The following is an 18652-nucleotide window of genomic DNA, read 5'->3' as shown; positions in this document are numbered from 1 at the left end:
TACTGACTTATGTGCATTAATCTTGTATCCCACTACTTTGCTAAATTTGTTGATTAGCTCTAGTAGCTGTATCATCGATTTCTCAGGGTTTTCCAGATATAAGATCATATCATCTGCAAACAATGACAGTTTTACTTCTTCTTTTCCAATTTGGATGCCTTTTATTTCTTTGTCTTGCCGGATTGCCCTGGCTAGCACTTCCAGCACAATGTTGAATAACAGTGGTGACACCGGGCATCCTTGTCTTGTTCCTGATCTTAGAGGGAAGGCTTTCAGTCTCTCACCATTGAGTACTATGCTGGCTGTGGGTTTTTCATATATGCTCTTTATCATATTGAGGAAGTTTCCTTCAATTCCTACCTTTTGAAGAGTTTTTATCAAAAAGTGATGTTGGATTTTGTCAAATGCTTTTTCAGCATCTATTGAGATGATCATTTGATTTTTCCCTTTTGAAGTTTTAACGTGTTGTAATACGTTGATTGATTTTCTTATGTTGAACCATCCTTGCATGTCTGGAATGAACCCCACTTGGTCATGGTGTATGATTTTTTTAATGTGTCTTTGGATTTGATTTGCAAGTATTTTGTTGAGGATTTTTGCATCTATATTCATTAGGGAGATTGGCCGGTAGTTTTCCTTTTTTGTAGCATCTTTGCCTGGTTTTGGTATTAGATTGATGTTAGCTTCATAAAATGAGTTAGGTAGTGTTCCATTTTCTTCAATGTTTTGAAAGAGTTTGAGTAAGATTGGTGTCAGTTCTTTCTGGAAAGTTTGGTAGAATTCCCCTGTGAAACCATCTGGCCCTGGGCATTTATTTGTGGGAAGATTTTTGATGACTGATTGGATCTCTTTGCTTGTGATGGGTTGATTGAGGTCTTCTATTTCTTCTCTGGTCAGTCTAGGTGTTCATATGTTTCCAGGAAATTGTCCATTTCCTCTACATTATCCAGTTTGTTGCCATACAGTTGTTCATTGTATCCTCTTATAATTTTTTTAGTTTCTTCAGGATCTGCAGTTATGTCACCTTTTTCATTCATTATTTTGTTTATATGGGTCTTCTCTCTTTTTGATTTTGTCAGTCTAGCTAGGGGCTTGTCAATCTTATTGATCTTCTCAAAGAACCGACTTTTGGTGATATTTATCCTCTCTATTGTTTTTTTGTTCTGTATGTCATTTATTTCTGCTTTAATCCTTGTTATTTCTTTTCTTGTACTTGGTTTAGGATTGGTTTGCTGTTCATTTTCTAGCGTCTTCAGTTGATCCATTAGTTTTTTGATTTTGGCTCTTTCTTCCTTTTTAATATATGCGTTTAGTGCTATAAATTTCCCCCTTAGCACTGCTTTTGCTGCATCCCATAGGTTTTGGTATGTTGTGTTCTCATTTTCATTCGTCTCTATATATTTAGCAATTTCTCTTGCTATTTCTTCTTTAACCCACTGATTGTTTAGGAGTGTGTTGTTTAACCTCCAGGTATTTGTGAATTTTCTAAGTCTCTGATGGTTATTGACTTCTAATTGTATTCCATTGTGGTCAGAGAATGTGCTTTGAATAATTTCAATCTTTTTAAATTTATTGAGGCTTGTTTTATGTCCCAGCATATGATCTATTCTGGAGAAAGTTCCGTGAGCACTAGAAAAGTATGTGTATCCTGGTGATTTGGGATGTAATGTCCTGTATATGTCTGTTAAATCTAATTCATTTATCAGATTGTTTAGGTTTTCAATTTCCTTATTGGTCCTCTGTCTGGTTGATCTATCTATAGGAGAGAGTGATGTGTTGAAGTCTCCCACAATTATTGTGGAAACATCAATTGCTTCCTTTAGTTTTGCCAGTGTTTCTCTCATGTATTTTGTGGCACCTTGATTGGGTGCATAGACATTTACGATTGTTATTTCTTCTTGTTGAATTGCCCCTTTTATTAGTATGTAGTGGCCTTCTTTGCCTCTCAAAACATCCCTGCATTTAAAGTCTATTTTATCTGAGATTAATATTGCTACACCTGCTTTCTTTTGGCTGTAGCTTGCATGAAATATTTTTTTCCATCCTTTCACTTTCAATTTCTTTGTGTCCCTGTGTCTAAGATGAGTCTGTTGTATGCAACATATTGATGGTTCATTTTTTTTTTTGATCCATTCTGCAAATCTATATCTTTTAATTGGGGAGTTTAATCCGTTTACATTCAACGTTATAACCGTGAAGGCATTTTTTGAATCAGCCGTCTTATCCTTTGGTTTATGTTTGTCATATATATTTTTCCCCTCTCTCTATTAATATCCTTTATTGTACCCATACCGAATCTCTTTAGTACTGAACCTTTCTCCAAGTCTCTCTGTCCTTTCTTTGTTTCTCTGTCTGTAGGGCTCCCTTTAGTATCTCCAGTAGGGCGGGTCTCTTGTTAGCAAATTCTCTCAGCATTTGTTTGTCTGTGAAAAATTTAAGCTCTCCCTCAAATTTGAAGGAGAGCTTTGCTGGATAAAGTATTCTTGGCTGGAAATTTTTCTCACTCAGAATTTTAAATATATCGTGCCACTGCCTTTTGCCTCCATGGTGGCTGCTGAGTAGTCACTACTTAGTCTTATGCTGTTTCCTTTGTATGTGGTGAATTGCTTTTCTCTTGCTGCTTTCAGAACTTGCTCCTTCTCTTCCGTGTTTGACAGTGTGATCAGAATATGTCTCGGAGTGGGTTTATTTGGATTTATTCTATTTGGAGTTCGCTGAGCATTTATAATTTGTGTATTTATGTTGTTCAGAAGATTTGGGAAGTTTTCCCCAACAATTTCTTTGAATACTCTTCCTAGACCTTTACCCTTTTCTTCCCCTTCTGGAACACCAAAGAGTCTTATATTCGGACTTTTTCTATTATCTATCATATCCCTGAGGTCCGTTTCGATTTTTTCAATTTTTTTCCCCATTCTTTCTTTTATGCTTTCATTTTCCATTCTGTCATCTTCCAGGTCACTGATTCATTGTTCAACTTCCTCTAGTCTTGTACTATGAGTGTCCAGAATCTTTTTAATTTGGTCAACAGTTTCTTTAATTTCCATAAGATCATCTATTTTTTTATTTAGTCTTGCAATGTCTTCTTTATGCTCTTCTAGGGTCTTTTTGATATCCTTTGTCTCCCGTACTATGGTCTCATTGTTCATCTTTAGTTCTTTGAGTAGCTGCTCTAGGTGCTGTGTCTCCTCTGATCTTTAGATTTGGGTGCTTGGGCTTGGGTTATCCATATCGTCTGTTTTTTTCATATGCTTTATAATTTTCTGTTGTTTTTGGCCTCTTGGCATTTGCTGAACTTGATAGGGTTCTTTTGGGATGTGTAGACCAATTGAAGTCCTTATCTCTAATTTATCAGATCTACAGCTTCATGGAGTACACTTTCTCTAACTAACCAGCAGGTGGCGTCCACGAGCCACCTGTTCTCCACAAGCCAGTTCTCCCCTGCTTTGCCTTTGTGGTGAGTGGGGGAGTGAGTCTTGTGGGGTCCAATTGGTGTACCAAGCTTGCGTGTGTAGTTGGTGTTGCCCGCCCTGTATATGGGGCGTGTTTCTGGGCAGTCAGGGAGGGGGGGTGGTTCTAACAATCAAATCTCCCTGGTGATCCTGGAGTTTTAAAGCTGCTGCAATAGTGTAATCCTTCAGTTCAGTCCTGCCACAGTTTGTCTCTGCCACTGACCCACAAGTCCTTGGTATTGGCATATGGCTCCTGAGACTTGCAAGTGGGTCCCTCTTCCAGGCCGTGCACCCCCTGGTCCTCTGTTGAGGGATGACTGTGCTATGTCACAGGTGAGTGCCATCCCCCCAGGGCGGTTCTGGGTTGCTGGGCTGTGTAGGGAGGCTCCCAGTCTGCTGAAATGATGGCTGAATGGGGCTTTGTTAATTCACACTGCTCCACCTTCCCAACTCTGGGACAATCAGCTGAGGTTGCAGGGAAGGCTAATGTCCACGCCCAGTTTTGTGGAGTGTGCCTGTTATTTGAAGCACTTCCGTCACACTGGGTTGTGTGGGGCAGCTCTGGGCTACGGGGCTGGTGATGGGCAGGAGTGTTTCCTGTCCACCAGGATGATGGCTGTGAGCGGACACCCCCCTTTTCTTGGGAAGTTGTGGTGTTTAGTGAATTTTCTCAGCCACTTGATTATTGCCTTTTGTCTCAGAGCTCTCTTAGTTCTGCTCTTGTCTTGACCTGCCCAAATTGCAAGTCTTTGAAGCTTTCTGTGTTGGGCTTCTTAGAGTAACTGTTTTAGAAAAAGAAAAAAGGATTAAAAAAAAAAAAAGGGCCCTCCTCACAGATCTAATGGGTTATTGAAATGCTAAGAGACAAAGCAATTAGGGCCACTAAGGAAAGGTCCACAGGGCAGAGAGATCAGCTTTTCTTCGGGATTTGCATATGAGCCTCAGGGCCTGAGCTCTGCCCTTCCCCTTTCTATGTTCACCAGAACTCCAAAAATCCTCCGCTTTTATTTTGGAGTTTTTCGTGCTGTTTTTTTCTGTGTCTGTCTCCTCTCTGCTGGGCTGGCTGCTCTCAGATTCTCTGGTGTCTGGTCTCAGTCTATCCATGGTTGGAGTTTGGATCAGTAGAATGAGTTTCCGATAAGGGCTGCCACTGCAGTTCTCCCTTCTCCTTCCCGGAGCTGACAGCCCCTCCTCCCACCGGACTGAGCCTGGCAGGGTGGGGTGCGGGTCCCATGGCCGCAAAACCTTACAGATTTCGCTGATCTCAGCAGTTCGACGTGTTCATGAGTGTTGTATGAAGTATGCCCAAAGTCAGATTGCTCTGTGGTGTCCAGTTCATGCAGTTCCTGGCTTTCTACCTACTTTCCTGGAGGAGTAACTAAAACATACAGCTCACCGGTCCGCCATCTTGCCCCGCCCCTCCTGAATGCCAGAATGTATATTTGATAAGAACAATGGAATGAAGCTAGAAATCAATAACAGAGGGAAAAATTAAAAATGAACAAATATGTGGAAATTAAACAACATACTCTTAATCAATGGGCAAAAGGGGAAATCAAAAGTGAAATTTAGAAATATCTTGAGGAAAATAAAAATGCAAAGACAACATACAAAAATTTATGGGATGCGGTGAAGGAGTGCTGACAGGAGCGAAATTTATAGCTCTAAATGTTGACATTTATAAAAAAGAAAGACCTCAAATCGGAGACCTAACCCCCAAACTGGAAGAATTAGAAAAAGAAGAGCAAACTAAACCCAAAATAAACAGAAGGAAGGAAAAGCAAAGATTAGAGTAGAGATAAATAAAACAGAAAACAAACAAACAAAAACACTCAAGAGAAGCAGCAAAACTAAATGTTGGTTCTTTGCCTAGATCAATAAAATTGACAAACATTTAGCCTGTCTGACAAAGTAAAAAAAGAGAAAGCATACAAATAACCAAAGCAGAAATGAAAACTACAAGCCCTGTTGAAATAAAAAGGACTACAAAAGGATTCTATGAACAACTGTACACTGACAAATCAGATAACCTAGAAGAAATGGACAAATCCTTAGAAACACACTAACCATCTATCTTGACTCAAGAAGAAATAGTATATTTCTACAAACCAATTATTAGCAGAGATTGAATCAGTAATCAAAAACCTCCCAAAGAAAAGTCTAGGACCAGATGGCTTCACAAGGAAATTCTATCAAATATTCTAAGACTTGACTCCAATTCTGTACAAACTCTTCCAAAAAATTGAAGAGGAGGGAATGTACCCTAATTCATTCTATGAAGTCAACATCATCTTCATACCAAAGCCAGATAAACATACCACAAGAAAAGAAAACTACAGACTAACAATTCTTATGAACATAGATCCCAAAACCCTCAACAAAATGCTAGGCAAACCAAACCCAAAAGCATATAAAAGAAATATACAACAGGATCAAGTGGGATTTATCCCTTGTATGCAAGGTTGGTTCAACATAAGAAAATCAATTAATGTAATACACCACATTGACAGAATAAGGCGAAAAGGCATTTGTCAAATGCAGGAAGGACATTTAACAAAGTACGGCACATTTTCTTGATAAAAACACTTAGGTTACTAGAAGTAGAAGGAAACTTCCTCAACATGATAAGGGGCATATATAAAAAGCCCACAACTACATCCTATTTAATGTTGAGACTGAAAGCTCTTCCCATAAGAACAGGAACAAGATAAGGATGCCCACTGTCACTACTGTTATTCAACATTGTACTAGAAGTTATTGCCCAAGAAATAAGCCAAGAGAAAAAAAAAAGTCATTCAAACCAGAAAGGAAGAAGTAAAACATTCCCTATTTGCAGATAAAATGATCCTATATACGGAAAACCTTGAAAAATCCACAACAAAGCTCCTAGAAATAATAAATGCATTCAGCAAAGTGGTAAGGTACAAGATCAACACCCAAAAATCAGTACTGTTTTTATATACAAGCAGTGATCAATCAGAAGAAGAAATCAAGAAAAAAATTCCATTTACAATAGCAACTAAAAGTATCAAATACCTAGGAATAAATCTAATCAAGGATGTAAAAGACTTGTACACAGAATGTCACAAAACATTGCTAAAAAAAATCAAAGAAGACAAAATAAATGGAAGAACATTCCATGTTCATGTATTGGAGGACTAAATATCATCAATATGTCAATCCTACCCAAAGCAATTTACAGATTCAATGCAATCCCAATTAAAATTCCAACAACCTTCTTAGCAGAAATAGAAGAGCTAATTATCAAATTTATATAGAAAGTGAAGGGCCCCCAAATAGCTAAGTCATCTTGAAAAAGAAGAATGAAGTTGGAAGACTCATACTTCCTGATCTTAAAGCTTATTACAAAACCACAGTGATCAAAATAGCATGGTACTGGCATATGGGCAGACAGAGAGAATAATGGGAATTGAGAGTACAGAAATAAGCCCTCTCATCTATGCCAACTGATTTTTGACAAGGGTTACTCAATTGGGGAAGAATAGTCTCTTCAAAAAAATTTTTGGGAAAACTAAATCTCCTTTTGCATAAAAAGAAGGAAGACTCCTACCTCACACCATATATAAAAATGTACCAGAGACCTAATTATCAGAGCTAGAACTATCAAACTCCTATAAAGAAACTGTTGGGAAGCATCTTCAGGACCTTATGTAAGGCAATGGTTTTTTTAGACTTTATACCCAAAGCACCAAAGCACCTCATCAAAATTAAAAGCATTTTTGCCTCAACGGACTTTATCATGAATAATAAAATTACAACCTACACACTGGGAGAGAATAATTGGAAACCATATATCTATAAATGTTTAATATCCAGAATATATAAAGAAATCCTTCAACTTAACAACAAAAAGACAAACAACCCAGTTAAAAATTGGGTAAAAGGCTTGAATAGATATAGCTTTCCAAAGAAGACAAACAAATGGCTGGAAAGCACATGAAAAGATGCCCAACATCATTAGCCATCAGAGAAATGCAATTCAAAACCACAATGAGATACCATTTCACACCCATTAAAATGGCGGTTAAAAAAACAAACAAAATAACAAGTGTTGGAGAGCATGCAGACAAATAGGAAGACTCATTCATTGCTGATGGCAATGTAAAATGGTGCAGCTGCTGTGGAAGACAATTTGGCAGTTCCTCAGAAAGCCAGATATAGAACTACCATATGACCCATGATTCCACTACCAGGTATATACCTGAAAGAATTGAAAGCAGGGACTCGAACAGATATTTGCACAGCCATCTTCATCGTGGCATTTTCACAATCGCCAAAAGATGGAAGCAACCCAAGTGTCCATCAATTAATGAATAGATAAATAAAATGTGGGATATATATACAATTGAATAATATTCAGCTCTAAAAAGGAATGATGTCTGGATACGTGCGACAACATACACGAACCCTGAAGACATCATGTTGAGTGAAATGAACCAGACACAAAAAGACAAATACTGCATGATCTCACTGTTTCTAGAATTCAGGTCACCAGGGGTTGGGGTGGGGATAGGAAATGGGAAGTTAAGGCTTAAAATGTACAGGGTTCCTATTTGGAATGATGGAAATGTTTTGGTAATGAATGGATGGTGGTGATGGTAGCACAACATTGTGAACACAATTAAACAATTTATAACAATTCTATATATGGTAACAGAATAAAATTAAAAAAAAAAAGTCCATGAGACTACCCTAGTTAAACCATGGACTTCAATTAGTAGTACAATTGCATTAATGTGCTATCATTCATTGTAGCAAATGTTCCACACCAATGCAAGGTGTTGGTGGTAGGGTGGTGTATGGGAATCCTGTATTTTATGTATGATTGTTCTGTAAACCCACAAGTTCTCTAATAAAGAAAAAAATATTACAAGACAGAGAAGTTAAAAGTTGAGGTAATTCCCTGGGAAATTCAGGTTGTTTGGTGTCATTTCTATTCCCTCACTCTTCCCAACCATGTAGGATGTGTTGGCATCATCCTTGGTTTTTGAGAATTGAAGCATAGGTGGCAGAAATGGCTATCATACTATTCTGGCTATTGTTGATAAATTATCACACCAAATTTATTGGAAACTTACAATGTGCTAGGCATTGTACTATGTGCTGAGGAGGCAAAGATGAATAAAATACAGCCCTTGCTCCCAAATGATCAACAAACCATAACTGGGCTGATCCTTTCTTTTTAAACTAGTGGTTCCTGTTCTTAACTGACGTATACTGTCTTTTCTTCTGGTCTGTTACCATATCAAGAGTGTGTAGGACCTACTCATGTGTACTCTTTTATCCTTATGTCTAACTGCAAATCAAATCACCATCTCACCAAAGAATATGTCTAGAGATGCACTGTAAATCACTTTGCTGAGGGAATAAATCTAGTCAAAAGTTTCTTCTGATTCAGTTCTTTATACGTAGCGGGTCAAGACTGGCTACATTCTTTTTTTTTTTTTTTTTTTGAGTTTGTTCCACTTGGAATAGGTTTCCTTGGTTATTACTTATAGTTATGAATTTTCTCACCTGGTCCTCTGATAAAGCAGCTTGAGGGTCTGTGTCTGGCATTTTGATGGAATGGGTTTATTTTCTCCACCCAGGACAACAGGTGCTACTTGCTAAAAATAGCAGAGGATTGAATCTCTTCCCTTAAGTCTCCTGGCAACTCTGCAGAAAATTCAGCCACTGAGTTTGCCAAGGCTTAATAGGTGTATGTGTGTGTGTGTGTGCGTGCGTGCGTGTGCACATTTGAGGGGGAGGGTGGTAGTGGCGGTAGGGAGAGTATGCTTCATTTTCTGTATTCTCAAATGGAGACAGTATTCTCTGCCTTATTTATCTCACAAAATTGTTCTGAAAGTAAAATACGATAACAAGACAATAAATATGGCTGTGCCTAGAAAAAATGAGTTATGACGTTTTAAAATATTGTCAACTAAATGTGGTACTAAACTAATATTCTACTGCTTCTCTGTAAGAGACAGCATCATCTAGTGGTTTGAGACCATGGGCTCTTTGATTTTGTCTTGGCTAGCTCTGTGATTTTGGGTGTTACTAAACCTCTTTCAGCCTCAATTTCTCTATCTGTGAAATAAACACAGTAACTTTGCCTACTTCATATAGTTGCTATGAGGAATAAATAACTTATTGTAGGTGAGGTACTTACCCGAGTGTCTGGCATATGGTTTTTGTTTAATAAAGTATTTGCTGTCCTCATCCCTGCCATGCGCAAATGTATTTGTACAGAAATGACCACCTGTGTCCTCCCAAGAACCACTGAAAATCAACAACATTTACAAAACGGAGAGACATCATGGACCAGGAGAGCTGGGAGTTGGAGGACCTGGATTTCCGATTGTTTGGGTGACATTGCACAGACTTTTTGTTTACAGTGATGTCAGCTTTTCTGTGATGTGCAGGTAAGGGTCTGGAGTCATTCCCTGGAGCGAATAGAAATGCTCATCTCTCTCCCCTCATACAACCAAACATTCAATAAATGATTTTTTTCTTTTTGGTCACAGTCAAGCTTCCTAAAAGGTTGTCTGCATTCATTTTTCCCATTTTTTCATCTCCTCAGTAAGGCACAGCAATCTGCCCTTGGCCTTCATCATGACATTCAGCCTGCTCTGGCTGAAATCACCTCCTCATTGTCAAAACCTTTCAATCTTCATTCCTTAACTTTTTTTTTTTCAACTTCAGTGCTTACGCTTTTTTTTTTTTTAATTTAATAAATTTTATTTTGAAATAAATTCAATCTTACAGGAAGAGTTGCAAAAACAGTACAAACCCCATACACAGAACTCCATCATACCCTGACCCTCCTCCCCTGATACTCCAATCTACCAACTTTAACATCCAGTCACACCACCATTTCTTTCTTTCCCTCCCTCTCTCCCTCCCTCCCTATCATCCATCATCTATTGCTCTGTCCTCTGAACATATGAGAGCAAGCTGCACATATCTTTGAACAAACAATATATTTCACATATACCTTTCCCATGGACAAGAACATTCTTTTATGCAATCTCATTAAGTGCAGCTAAGAAGTTCAAGAAATTCAACATTGATACAAAGCTTACATTCTATATTTCCTTTTTGTGTGTGTGTATGTCTCATCTGTGTCCCTTTGAGCCTCCTCTCCTCCCTCCTCAGATCCCATCCAGGATCATCCTTGGCATTTAATTGTCATCTATTTAGACTGTCTTTTTTTTTTTTTTTCGATTGTGGAAACATATATATATATAGCCTAAATCTTCCCATTCCACCATCTCCCTAGCATTCCATTAGCGGGATTAATCACATTTAGAATGTTGCAATGCTATCACCTTCTGACCATCCATTTCTAGAAGTATCCTTTCACCACAAACAGAAACCCTACTCTCATTTCTTAACTCCCCTATTGCCCCTTCCCCCACTTCTTGGAACCCCTTCTCTACTTTTCATCTCTATGGTCATATTCTCTGATACTTTCTTTGTGTTTACCACGGGGCTTAAATTTAACATCTCAAATCTATAACAATCTTGTTTTTCTTTGATACAAACTTAACGTCAATATGACATATAAACTATGTTCCTATACTCCATCATTCCCCCACTTTTATGTAGTTCTTGTCAAAAATTTACATATTTTACATTGAGTCCAAAACCACTGATTTATCATTACAGTTTATGTATTTTAGATCCTGTAGGAAGTAAATGGTGGAGTTACAAATCAAAAATACAGTAGTATTGGTATTTATATTTACCATGTGATCTTTACTGGAAATCTTTATTTCTTCATGTAGTTTCAGTCAATTGTTTAGTGTCCCTTCCTTTCAGCCTGCTCAACTCCCTTTAGCATTTCTTATAGGACTGATTACTGGTGATGAAGTCCCTTAGCTTTTGATTATCCAGGAATGTTTTTATATCCCCCTCATTTTTATCCTCCAGGTGTTTGTGAATTCTCCAAGTCTCTGATGGTTATTGACTTCTATTTGTATTCCTTTTTGGTCAGAGAATGTGCTTTGAACAAATTCATTTTTTTTTTTTAATTTATTGAAGCTTGTTTTTATGTCCCAGCATATGGTCCATTCTGGAGAAAGATCTATGATCACTAGAGAAGAATGTGTGTCCCGGTGACCTGGGATGTAATATTCTATATATGTCTGCTAAAATTTTCTATATCTCTCTCTCCTTTCTTTGTTTCTCTGCCAGTAGGGTTCCCTTTAGTATGTGAAGTAGGGCAGGTCTTTTATTAGCAAACTCTCTCAGCATTTGTTTGCCTGTGAAAAATTTAAGCCCTCCCTCAAATTTGAAGGAGAGTTTTGCTGGATGAAGTATTCTTGGCTGGAAATTTTTCTCTCTGAGTATTTTAAATATGTCATGCCACTGCCTTCTCGCCTCCATGGTGGCCACTGAGTAGTCACTACTTAGTCTTATGTTGTTTCCTTTGTATGTGGTAAATTGCTTTTCTCTTGCTGCTTTCAGAACTTGCTCCTTCTCTTCAGTATCTGACAGTCTGATCAGAATATGTCTTGGAGTGGGTTTATTTGGATTTATTCTATTTGGAGTTCGCTGGGCATTTATGCTTTGTCTATTTATATTGTGTAGAAGGTTTGGGAAGTTTTCCCCAACAATTTCTTTGAATACTCTTTCTAGACCTTTACCCTTCTCTTCCCCTTCTGGGACACCAATGAGTCTTACATTTGGATGTTTTATTTTATCTATCATATCCCTGAGTTCCAGTTTGATTTTTTTATTTTTTCCCCATTCTTTCTTTTGTTCTTTCATTTTCTGTTCTGTGGTCCTTGAGGATGCTGAGTTGTTGTTCAACTTCCTCTAATCTTGTATTATGAGTATCCAGAGTCTTTTTAATTTGACCTACATTTTCTTTAATTTCCATAAGATCTTCTATTTTTTTATTTACTCTTGCAATTTCTTCTTTATGCTCTTCTAGGGTCTTCTTTATGTCTTTTATATCCTGTGCCATGCTCTTCTTCATGTCCTTTATATCCTGTGCCATGATCTTGTTGCCTATCTGTAGTTCTTTGATTAATTGTGCCAAGTACTGTGTCTCTTCTGATCTTTTGATTTGAGTGTTTGGGTTTGAGTTCTCCATATCATCTGGTTTTATCATATGCTTTAAGATTTTCTGTTGTTTTTGGCCTCTTGACATTTGCTTTACTTGATCTCTAATTTGTTAGAACTGCAGCTTGGTGGCGTACACTTTCTCTAACTAACCAGCAGATGGCATCCGTGAGTCACCTATTCCCCTCAAGTCAGTTCTCCCCAACTTTGTCTTTGTGGTGTGTGGGGATCTGACTCTTGTGGGATCCAATTGGTGCACTTAATTTGGGTGTGTTGTCGGTGCTGTCTGCCCTGAATGAGGGGCGTGTGTCTGAGCGGTTAGGGAGGAAGGGCAGCTTTAATAATCAAACCTCCCAGGTGTTTCTGGAGATTTAAGGCTGTTCTCTGCCACTGTCCCACAAGTCCTTGGTATTGGCAAAGGTTCCCTGTGATTTCCAAGTGGTTCCCCCTTCTCTGCTGTGTTCTTCCAGGACCTCTGCTGAGGGAGGGCTGTGCCATGTCACAAGTGTGCACTGGCCTCCAGGGAAGCCCTGGGATGTCAGGCCGTGCAGGGATGTTCCCAGCCCACTTCAAAGATGGTTGAATAGGACATGTTAAGTTCCCCCTTTCGGCACAGCACCGCCCTCCCAGCTCCAGGACAATCAGCCGTGGGTGTATTCAAGGCCACTGTCCATGGCCGACACTGTGGTGTGTGCGCAGTGCTGCAGGAAAGACTCCCCGTCCCACTGGGCTTCCCAGCGTGGCTCTGGGCTGCGGGTCTGGCCCTGGGCAGGAGTGTCTCCCGCCCGCTGGGGAGATGACTGCAAGTCATGTGGTCCTTTCTCCCACTGGCTCCTCTTTGCTCCCCTGGGCCTGAGACAGTCAGCAGCGGGTGTGGGATGGGGTATCCTCCACACCAGACACCGAGGCATTAGCCTCGCCCGCTAGCCCACTCCTGCTGTGCTTCACTGTGGGGCTCTCCCTGTCATATCTGCAGCCGCTCCTGGGCTTTTTTTTTTTTTTTTTTTTTTTTAAGAACTAGTCCGTCTCCAAATGCCAGACCACCATTTCCCCACACCGCAGCGTGACCAAGGGATTTTCAGCTGACTCACTCACTCATTTCAGAATGCAGCCTTCTGGTTTCAGCAAATGCACGGTCCCTGTAGATTTAGCAGAACTTGTCTGGCTGGTGCTACTCTGGAACTGGTGTCCTGGGTCACTTTCTGGTTTTTATCTAGTATTTTTCACGGAGGTGTTTTTTTGCCCTGTCTCACCTAGCCGCCATCTTAGGTTCTCTCCCATTGCTTAACTTTTGACCACAAAGGGAAGAAGGCAAATGTCCCTTATGGGTGAGAAATACATTTTTAAAGTTTGAGCCTAGACAGCAATTCTTGATGCTGAAATCAAAATTGCCATTTACAAGGACTTTGTTCTGCTGAAAACATCCCATATTCAGACACAAAATGTGAATTATTCAAGTAATCAAGGAAACTAGGTCTACTAAAATATCTTACTGTGACATCAGACACCAAAAGTGAAATCTGATGACAGGAAAATGATTAGAGCACAAAACAATTGGTGACTTTGTTCTTGTATGAAACGGTGGTGGTGAAGTAGGCACCTGCTACCATTTGTATCCTGATGGCTCCTTATACCTTTCAGATGATGTTTTACTCATTCGATTCCTGTCCAATCAAATGTATCCATCCTGTGTCACATACCATCAAGACCCTTTTTAAGAAGAGGAGCCTCTACCAAGATTCAAGCAAGATATTAAACATAGTCATTTGCATTTCAACAGACATCTTCATGGAATAATGTTATGCACAAGGAAGGTGGGTGCAGGCAATATTTTTGGTCAGGGAATCCTTTTTAAAATCCCCTGAAATTCCTTCCTGGAGTTGATGCCCCACCCTTAAAAATTTTTTTTCAGAGAAATTGTGGGTTTACAGAACAATTTTATATAAAATACAGGATTCCCATACACCACCCCACCATCAACACCTTGCATTGGTGTGGAACATTTGTTACAACTGATGATAGCATATTTTAAAAATTGTACTATTAAATGAAGCCCATGGTTTAACTTAGTGCTCACTGTTTGTTTATTGTAGTTCTGTGGATTTAAAAAAAATTTTATTCTGTTACTGTATAAACTATCTAATATTTCTCCTTTTAATCACATTCAGAAATATATTTCAGTGCTGAGTGCATTCATAATGTGCTGCCATCATGACCATCCATTCATTACCAAAACATTTTCATCATTCCAAATAGGAACACTGTACATTTTAAACCTTAACTTCCCGTTCCCTATCCCCACCCCATCCTCTGGTAACCTGCATTCTAGATTCTGAGTCTATGAATTTGCTTATTCTAATTTTGACTGCCTTTTAATGAGGCATTTGGTAAAGCTGCTACCCTGAGCTGAGTCAGATCATTTGCAGAGAAGGTTTATCATTCTTAGAAACTGTCAAGATGATTAAACAGGGCTGTTACACAATAGGTCCCAAATGGCAGCAGCAATGGAGTGGAAAGAAACACTGGACTGGGAATAAGGGGACCTGGTCTAAACTGGTTATGTATTTCTGCGCAAGGCTGTTTCACACTCTGAGCCTTGACATTGTCACCTGTAAAATGAGGGGCTGGGCTAGATGATTCTGAAAGTTAAGTCCAGTATAATGGTTCTGAAGTCAGTTTTTTATTCTTTCTCCCCTGACTCTGAAGCTCTTTTCCTAATTTCTTTGACCTGTTTTTACCTTGCCTGATTTTGCCACTACTCTCCAAAGTGATTACTTCTTATCTCTCTGCCTCTTCACTTACTTCCTGGCTAGTTCACTCAGAGATAACCCCAGGAAATATGTATCTCACAAACAAATCATTTTCTCCTTTGGAGATAGCCTATCTCTATGCTGGATTCACAGCAGAGTAATTACATGGTAAATTCACGATGTGTCCAGAATATTCAATCCTACAAAGCAAGGCTCTTCAGTATGATCCCTTGGCTTTTCCCTGAGCTTGCTCGTGGATGTGTGTATGAAATGCTGATTTCATGGCCGGGTTTGAAACCAGGTAATGCAATTACAGGGCCCTATATGTAATTAATTGAATATAATCTTTCCATTATTATGCTCTGAAAATTACTTTCCCTAAAGATCTTCAAACTATAAAGTTGATGAAACTTTTTCTATTTTCTTTTCTTGCTCCAGTTCCTCAAACCTAAACTAACAGAGGGATAGGGACTGAAACAATAGTGCCCCACCAGTTAAACATGCCAATAAGAAAAAAACAACCAGAAATAACTGTGAAATTTCAGAACATCAAGGATAAAGAGAACATCCTAAAAACTTTCCAAGTAGAACTGACAAAATACAGGATACCCCGTTAAATTTAATGTTTAGATAAACAATGAATAATTTTTTAGTGTAAGTATGTCCAAAACATTTCAAAATTATCTGAAATTCAATTTTTTTATTTTTTTTGGTAAGGGACAGAGATACAAAAACAAGGATAACTGGATAATCATTCATGATAAATTTTAAAAACTGTTGTTTGATACTTTAGTCTAATTCACTTTTTTTGTTTCCATTTCAGGTTTTCTAAACCACTTATCATGAACCAGTGACTGTTCAAAGGAAGGCTGAATTTGAAGCCTGTACAAAAGGTTATCCCTGTAACACATGTGCCATACTATACAAATTTCTACTTTTGTCAGTCCTTAACATCTACCTCTCTGAATTTTCATGAGTTTCTATTTCACATGGGTAATTATTTCATATACACTGGCAACAGCATACAATAAAATACTTGGTATATTAATTGGTTTTTGCTTATTTATTGGTATTAAAAATATTAGGCATATACCTGTTTTGAACAGCTACGATAAATGGCAGTTTTCCCACTGTTGTTAAGGTGATAAGTTATCAGCGTGGGTGTTCCTAAAACTCTTGTCACATAACCTTGTGTCATACATATGCAAGACTGCTAATTAAAGGAATGTTGCAAACCTACTATTGTATTTTATTCATTTGAGGTCAGAAGGCTGCCGAGTTCTGTCTCTGTGACTTATTTACAGGGTTAGCTCTGTTTTCATAATTTTTTAAATAAACTCCTTTGTTAGGAATATTATCAAGTTACATCTTAAAGTCAGTTATTTCATTATAGCTGAGTCTCCTAACAAAGATAGTAGTATAGAGAAAAGACTGGACATATGAATTCCTCTAGAAGATGTAAACAAACCTTCAGAACTTGAGACAATGCCTGAATCGAGTACTACAGTACAACGTGATAAGGTAAAAAGTGACAAGAAAAAAGGAATCAAAGCCCAGCTTCAAAAGTTTGCAACTTTAATAACTTGGTAAACCATTTTGCTTCCAAATTTTTGCTCATCTGAAAAGCTTAAGATATGTTAAAACCTCCCAAAAGTCTAGCCTCCAGTATTCATTCATTCAAGAAATACTGAGTAGAAACTATGTGCCGTTGGACTCAAAGATCAGTCTGTATAGAACCAGTGAGTTACACAGTATCTGCACCAAGTATTTTAATTCTCTGCAGTCCACATGTTCTATGAAAATGTGCATGGGGAAGTTGGTTTGACTCTTGATTCCAACTTAAATTATTCACTCTTACCCCAAAATAGAGAATTAAGTTTTAGGAAACCTAAACTGTAACTTCTAAACTCTTACCAAGATGACTTTTAATTGTATTTGCTGTCAATAAACAGTGGCAATTCATGGCACTTTGTAATTTATCCAGACAGGGAAGAAGGTTTATGAAATCAGTAAATGCCATTTGGAAAAGGATCTTTCATCAGTAATAACTCACCGATTTCAAGATAGTCCATTTAGCAAAATCCAATACTATTTCCACATTACTTTATAAATGGAATTTTCTTCTACTTGTATCCATTTCCCAGGGCTTATGCACCCATTCATATTCTCCATATTTAGAATCAAAGGTTCCTTTCTGAAGAGATCTTAATTTTAAGGTAAAATGTGGTCCCAGTGCCTGAATTCCTACTTTCTTTTCACTCTTGAATATGTATCTGTGAAATCTGAAGAAGGCACAATCCTGCTAATTGTGGAATGTAGCAACCTGCCGTCGGATAAACTGAAGATTATGGGGAAAGAGAGATGCAAACAAAAGTCCAATAGAAGAGCCATGTTGTAAAATTATTCAGATTTCATCAATGTGCTCTGTGGGGGCCTTGCCTCTTCTAATTTCTTTACTCAGACAAGCACTACTCATTTCAAAATGAGCTGTTGGACCATGTGGCAAGTGATTCAAAATAAGTCCATGTGGTGTTTTATGATCTTCATTAATACCGATGAGATCTGTGAAATCTCTAGAGATGCACTGTGGAATAATTCTTTTCAGAGCCAGTCCTCTTCTGTAATAAACATGTGAGTTTGGTATAACTGTAGAGAGCTGTTTACAGAGCCGCAGTACTCTCCCATGAGGTCTGTCTGATGTTGTGATGAGAATTTTGGGAGAAGTTTGTCTGTTGAAACAAGCAAATTCATCTGTAGCTTCATCATAAGCAACCTCTTCATCATTAGAGTCTACTGCAGTTTCATTGTGTACTCGCTGATTGTCGATAGTCTTGGGAGTAGACTTTGGTGGAGCCTTATCACCAAGAGCCTCTCTCTCCTTTATACATGTTTTCTTAGCTGCCAACTTCTCCTTCCACTGCTGTTGTTTCCACCACGTGAACATCAAGTGCTGCTGCTTTTTCTTAATCTCCGAAATGCTGAAGCCTGGGGGAAAGGCAGCCGCTTTCGGGGATTGAACCCCGCTTGCCGCCACCCCATCCCCCAGTAACCTGAAGTCTTTTGGGATTCTTCCGAAGAGGCTTTGTGTTTCAGGCCGTTCTTCTGGTTGCCTCTGCAATCATACTCTGCCTTCACCATGGCGTTTGCCCCTGAAATTCCAATTTAACTGAGTGTCCTGTATTTTTATTTGCTAAATGTGGCAACCCTATTTCTCAGAATAAACCTACATCACACAGATATCTCATTAGCAACATTGGATGTTAAAAGGCAATTTGAGCAATGGCTTCAAAATTCCAATATATTTTGATTTTTAACCTAGACTTCCATAACTACCCAAGTCATCAATGATATAGAAGGGTATATCATTTCAGGGTGAATCTG

At 38.6% G+C, this 18652-nt stretch overlaps 1 long non-coding RNA gene and 1 pseudogene across 1 annotated transcript in view; one reads left to right on the top strand and one right to left on the bottom strand.

Moving 5' to 3' along the window:
- The window catches only part of LOC119526402, a 62477-nt gene extending 48199 nt beyond the window's left edge, over positions 1-14278 (top strand). The window contains exons 2-3 of the long non-coding RNA XR_005215176.1: positions 9702-9874; positions 14163-14278. This is a non-coding gene — a long non-coding RNA (uncharacterized LOC119526402). The remainder of the gene's footprint in view (positions 1-9701; positions 9875-14162) is intronic.
- A 3097-nt stretch (positions 14279-17375) lies between these two features.
- LOC119512380 lies at positions 17376-18409 on the bottom strand (annotated as a pseudogene).
- Positions 18410-18652: the final 243 nt, after the last annotated feature.

This window comes from Choloepus didactylus, chromosome 2 (assembly GCF_015220235.1).
Source record: "Choloepus didactylus isolate mChoDid1 chromosome 2, mChoDid1.pri, whole genome shotgun sequence".
Lineage (NCBI taxonomy): Eukaryota > Metazoa > Chordata > Mammalia > Pilosa > Megalonychidae > Choloepus > Choloepus didactylus.
The sequence above is the reverse complement of the archived record's forward strand: the minus strand, read 5'-3'. Positions and strand labels throughout refer to the sequence as shown.